The sequence below is a fragment of the Cyprinodon tularosa genome, unplaced genomic scaffold (genome assembly GCF_016077235.1).
Source record: "Cyprinodon tularosa strain WSP-4 unplaced genomic scaffold, ASM1607723v1 ctg839, whole genome shotgun sequence".
In the NCBI taxonomy this organism is placed as follows: domain Eukaryota; kingdom Metazoa; phylum Chordata; class Actinopteri; order Cyprinodontiformes; family Cyprinodontidae; genus Cyprinodon; species Cyprinodon tularosa.
In genome coordinates, this window is record NW_024039606.1 from 168,841 (window position 1) to 175,368 (window position 6,528).

The window sequence follows — 6,528 nt, forward strand, 5'->3', positions numbered from 1 at the left end:
TCAATGAATTTAGTGTTAATCAGTAAAAAAATAAAGCAATAATTTTCATGGCGATCTCTGAGTCTGGGAGCGGCCATTTTTGCCCAAATATAGTAGCCCCTCCCTCCTGCCATCTTCCAGCAGTGACGTCACGGTGCGGTAAGCCTAGCGCCATTCTCCCCGCTTTCCAAGCTAAATCAATGGGAACTACTAGACACATCTGCAATCAACAACAATTATTGAAGATTTCCAGAGGACTTCACCATTGAAATTCACCAGAGCTATAGTGAAACTGACGATGCCCACGTGCATGGCAGCTGGATGCTGGAATACATCGGGTAAAAGTGAAAAAAAGAGTTATTCCACCTTTCTGATTCCTGATCCTCCACGGACGGGTTGGTCGTTGGATCGCCAACTTGAAGAGGGAGGATTTGCCATCGAACTTCTGGCCAGAGAAAAAACCCGTAATATGTAGCCAACATTTGGAAGAAGAATGTTTTCAAGATGACTTGGATAATAGCGCGTTGTGACAAACACCAGATACAGCACTGGGACTTGATCAACAGCCGATACCGCACCGTGACAATGTCACTAACCAGTAGGTGGCAGTAGTGTTCTTTGACAAACATGGATGCCTCCAGTAAAGCACATTCACATGAAAATTACTCTGAATTAAAAACACTGATCATTTATTGAACAGGATGGAATCATTTCAGATTTAAAGAACTTTCAGAAGTTTGGATTCTAAATATGAGCGACTTTTCCTTTAAATATGGAGCTAAATCAGTGACAGCTTGGATTGACGATAAATGAGAAAAATTTTATAAATTCCCACAAAAAATGATAAAGGTCAAAAAATAAAGAACGTTTAGCTGCAGCATCTTTTTAATGAGATGGGTTCCCTGCAGAGCTCCTGCAGCTATGATGTCACTACCTGTTGGCATTAGCTCTGTGTCTGGGGGGGCGGGGGGGGGGCAAACTGAAGGCTTCTTAAGGGCCCTTCACTGATTTAGCTCTATGCTGACCTGAGCTTCTGTTCTTCTCTTGTAATATAATCCACATTTAGCTTAATCTGATACTGAACCAACTGGATGATGTCATTTATCCAGACAAAAGATATTATCCTTCCCTGTGGTTGAGCAGCAGATCTTGAACAGGAGTTCTATATTAGTTTACCACAGGTAGATGATGAAGAGTACTGGAAAAACTGAGGGACCTTAAAGGAGCCCTCAGGTAATGCAGACTGGTCTGGACCAGTCTTGGTCTCCAGACCTCTTTTTGATGGTCTTGGTGACTCAGGCAGTCTTTCCTCGACGTTTAAATTTTATTTCAAGACCAGTCAAGCCCAAGGTGTGGAAATGTCCTTCAGTTTATCTGTTAATATTTTAAATTTTATTTATGATGTACAATTAAATGACTAAAATCTAAACAAATCACACAATCAGAAGTCTCTAGAAAGCAGTTGGATCACAGCCTGTGTGGAAAGACAACATATTAGAAACTGGGAATTAAAAAAATCAATGTGCCATGAGATGTAGGCGTCAAATAAATGATACTGATGTTCAAAATATTGTTTTTTTACTTTATAATAATGGCCTAAAAGTAAACTCTTATTTTTCCTTTATAGCCATGTGCTAAACATGTCATCTGTTCTCTCCGCCTTACAAATAAAAGTCATTCTCAGTCAATTCAATTCAGTTTATTTCTGTAGCGCCAATTTACAACACATATCATCCTAAGGCACTTTACAGTTCATCAACCGGTCAGATTGATTAATGTCTGTAAGGTGATCTACAGCTGACTGTAATGATACGCTGGGATTATACACCCTCCATGTTGGTCTCCACTTGGTCCCTAAAAGACTTGGTCTTGACTTGGTTCTGGGAAGGTAGTTAGGTCGGGTTTGGTTTGTGTTGGTCTCTTTCCAGGTTCATCAAATCCCTTTCAGTGCTGTATTTTCTGCTCTTTAAGAACCATGGACAGGGCCTGTTTTGCCTCCATGCTTGTCTTGCATCTCTTTGTCCATCTGTATAATTCCCCTAAATCTACCTTAAATGTTTAGAACCTCCTCTTGAAGTCAATCTTGACTTAATCTTTAAACCTCATTGTCCGTTTTTTATTTCTCTTTGTGGTTCTGCTAGGCCAGGTAGCAATGTTTAGTTGGTCTCTGTATTCAGTTGGTCTCCTCTATGTTTAGCTTGTCTCTTTGTTTAGTTGGTCAGTGTTTGGTTGGTCTCTGTCTTTAGCTGGTCTCTATGTTTAGCTTGTCTCTTTGTTTAGTTGGTCAGTGTTTGGTTGGTCTCTGTTTAGTTAGTCTCTATGTTTAGTTGGTCTCTTTGTGTTTAGTAGGTCTGTATTTAGCTGGTCTTTGTGTTTATTTGGTCTGTGTTTAGTTGGTCTGTGTTTAGTTGGTCTGTGTTTAGTTGGTCTGTATTTAGTTGGTCTTTGTGTTTAGTTGGTCTGTTCAGTTGGTCTCTGTTTATTTGGTCTCTGTGTGTTTGGTTGGTCTGTGTTTAGCTGGTCTGTATTTAGCTGGTCTTTGTGTTTAGTTGGTCTGTTCAGTTGGTCTCTGTGTGTTTGGTTGGTCTGTGTTTAGCTGGTCTGTATTTAGCTGGTCTCTGTGTTTAGTTGGTCTGTGTTTAGTTGGTCTGTGTTTAGTTGGTCTGTATTTAGTTGGTCTCTGTGTTTAGTTGGTCTGTGTTCAGTTGGTCTCTGTGTTTAGTTGGTCTGTGTTTAGTTGGTCTGTGTTTAGTTGGTCTGTATTTAGTTGGTCTCTGTGTTTAGTTGGTCTGTGTTCAGTTGGTCTCTGTGTTTAGTTGGTCTCTGTGTTTAGTTGGTCTGTGTTCAGTTGGTCTCTGTGTTTAGTTGGTCTGTGTTTAGTTGGTCTGTGTTTAGTTGGTCTGTATTTAGTTGGTCTGTATTTAGTTGGTCTCTGTGTTTAGTTGGTCTGTGTCCAGTTGGTCTCTGTGTTTAGTTGGTCTCTGTGTTTAGTTGGTCTGTGTTCAGTTGGTCTCTGTGTTTAGTTGGTCTCTGTGTTTAGTTGGTCTGTGTTTAGTTGGTCTGTGTTCAGTTGGTCTCTGTGTTTAGTTGGTCTCTGTGTTTAGTTGGTCTCTGTGTTTAGTTGGTCTGTGTTCAGTTGGTCTCTGTGTTTAGTTGGTCTCTGTGTTTAGTTGGTCTGTGTTCAGTTGGTCTCTGTGTTTAGTTGGTCTGTGTTTAGTTGGTCTGTATTTAGTTGGTCTCTGTGTTTAGTTGGTCTGTGTTCAGTTGGTCTCTGTGTTTAGTTGGTCTGTGTTTAGTTGGTCTGTGTTTAGTTGGTCTGTATTTAGTTGGTCTCTGTGTTTAGTTGGTCTGTGTTCAGTTGGTCTCTGTGTTTAGTTGGTCTCTGTGTTTAGTTGGTCTGTGTTTAGTTGGTCTGTATTTAGTTGGTCTCTGTGTTTAGTTGGTCTGTGTTCAGTTGGTCTCTGTGTTTAGTTGGTCTCTGTGTTTAGTTGGTCTGTGTTTAGTTGGTCTGTGTTTAGTTGGTCTTTGTGTTTGGTTGGTCTGTGTTTAGCTGGTCTCTGTGTTTAGTTGGTCTCTGTGTTTAGTTGGTCTGTGTTCAGTTGGTCTCTGTGTTTAGTTGGTCTGTGTTTAGTTGGTCTGTGTTTAGTTGGTCTGTATTTAGTTGGTCTCTGTGTTTAGTTGGTCTGTGTTTAGTTGGTCTTTGTGTTTGGTTGGTCTGTGTTTAGCTGGTCTCTGTGTTTAGTTGGTCTGTGTTTAGCTGGTCTCTGTGTTTAGTTGGTCTCTGTGTTTAGTTGGTCTGTGTTTAGTTGGTCTTTGTGTTTGGTTGGTCTGTGTTTAGCTGGTCTCTGTGTTTAGTTGGTCTGTGTTTAGTTGGTCTGTGTTTAGTTGGTCTGTATTTAGTTGGTCTCTGTGTTTAGTTGGTCTGTGTTCAGTTGGTCTCTGTGTTTAGTTGGTCTCTGTGTTTAGTTGGTCTGTGTTTAGTTGGTCTGTGTTTAGTTGGTCTTTGTGTTTGGTTGGTCTGTGTTTAGCTGGTCTCTGTGTTTAGTTGGTCTCTGTGTTTAGTTGGTCTGTGTTCAGTTGGTCTCTGTGTTTAGTTGGTCTGTGTTTAGTTGGTCTGTGTTTAGTTGGTCTGTATTTAGTTGGTCTCTGTGTTTAGTTGGTCTGTGTTTAGTTGGTCTTTGTGTTTGGTTGGTCTGTGTTTAGCTGGTCTCTGTGTTTAGTTGGTCTGTGTTTAGCTGGTCTCTGTGTTTAGTTGGTCTCTGTGTTTAGTAGTTTAAAATGCTCAGGAGTTTATGGACATGTCAGCAGTTTTTCATGGTTGTGAAACTGACAGCCGTTCAGAAGTCTGCAGAACTGCTGACAGCGTCTCTACGCTGCCTGTTTTTGATGGTATGATGTGATTCCCTCTGCATGTACATCTACGTTATGTAAGCCGCTGATCCTCTGTGGCACGTGTAGCGCTGGCTTCATTCAAGCCTTAAATCTGATCTGTGCGCCGCACCAAGCTGACTCTGGATCAGTTTCTCCCTCTGAACCCCCTCTGACCTCAGCCACTGCTAATCCGCCTGAAAGCTCTAATTATTCTGCAGTCAGTCAGCCGCTCATTGGATCAAAGTGTCTTAAAACTCAATTCAAACCTGCAGATATTCAGCACTCCTTCATGCAGCTTGAAGCTTTTAGGCAGGAATCTGATATTTGGGCTCCGCAGCTCATTGCATGTTTCCAGGCTGACGGCTTGATTACGTCTTAATCTGGGATCTGGATTCCTTCCATCACTTTACCTGCTGAAGCTCTGATCCACAGCAGGGAAACAAGAAATCCCTCAAACATCAGCAGAACCAAGCCTCTGTTAACAAACATGGAGGATTAAAAAGTGAAACTACATAATAAAGTTTAAAGACACTTTTCCTAAACGAAGACATATATACATTATAAAACGTTTGATCATAAAATAGTTGTTTTACATTTAAAAACAAACCAATGTGTTGTTTGGTATCTGGTGATGGGAGCAATGGAGTAAACTTAGCACCTGATCCTAAATGATTGCAGAGATGAAAGGCTCTGATCTCACTCAGGAAACGCCTTCTGTTTCCATGGTGACATGCTCCTCAACATGGCCTCCACTGAAGTTTGGAGGTTTGGGTTTCATGGAAGTTTTTCTGGTGGGCGTTTGCCGACAACATGCAACGCTTTGATGAGCTGAACACGTGTTTAAATACTGGATCCTGCTGTTTTTCAAAATAAAAGGATTTGCATGTTCTTAATTGGATAACTTCTTCAGCTTTACATGTTGGTGATTTATTTGTAAATATAATTAGGTAAGTGTTCTTTTATGTTTGTTTACATTTTATCTGTATGTTTAATTCAATTCGGTCAGTTTATTTCTATAGCTCCAATTCACATCATGTCATCTCAGGTCACTTTCCAGTTTACCAGATCATCCAGTCAGATTGATTCAAAGTTTTCTTTCTAAGGAAAACCAGCTGATTGCATCGACTCATTGACTCTTCAGCAATCCCTCACACTAAGCATGCTTGTAGCGACAGTGGAGAGGAAAACTTGGAAGAAACCTCCAGCAGAACCAGGCTCAGTGTGAGCGGCCATCTGCTGAGGCCCACTGGGGTTCAAGGAGACAGAAGCAGACATAGAAAAAGAAGCATAGATACAAAAGGCAACTGTCAACCAGCTCCACAGGCGGCCCCGTCCAGGAAACACACAGCCAGGCAGACGAGCTCCGAGCCAGCTCCCATGTCAGAGGATGAAGAGAGCACATCCAGTTAGTCACAGTCAGAGAAACAGGACTACACTGGAAAACAGGCCACTCTCCAACATCTAGAAACAAAGGTGTTGATGGCAGCAGCACAGCTGATACTGTATTTCTCAGATTCTGCAGAGTGGGAGAATAGAGATAGAATGAAGCAGAATGATGAAAAAGGGGTCCCTATGTCCTCCAGCAGTCTAAGCCTATAGCAGCAGAACTATAGAGATAGATCAGGATAACCTGAGCCACTCTAACTAGAAGCTTTATCAAAAAGGAAAGTTTTAAGCCTAGCCTTAAAAGTAGACAGGGTGTCTGCCTCACGGACTAAAACTGGTAGTTGGTGCCACAGGAGAGGAGCCTGATAACATGTTTACATTTGATCACTGCTGCACTTTAAAAATGTAAAATGTCTTGAGAGCTGCACTGAACGAAAATTCTTTTTTTTTTTATACAAAATGACAATAAAGTACAAAATGACAATAAAGTCAGTCTAAGTCTAATATGATAAAGGTTCTCAGTTTATCATCACTTTGCAGGGCCGTCTAATTATTAGACCTTTTCATCAGTTATGTTTTGATATATTATAAAGTTGTTTTTAGTTTTTAAAACATTAGTATTTTAATTTACATCTATTAATGTGATTAATGAGAGAAACTGATTCAAATCTACTGCTTTATAGATCATGTGAAACTGCAGCGTTTAGTTGGTCGCTCTTATTTTGACGGGTCACCGGAAGTAGTTATTTTGTGTTGTGGCTGTTTGACAGCTCGGGATGACGTCAGCTGAAG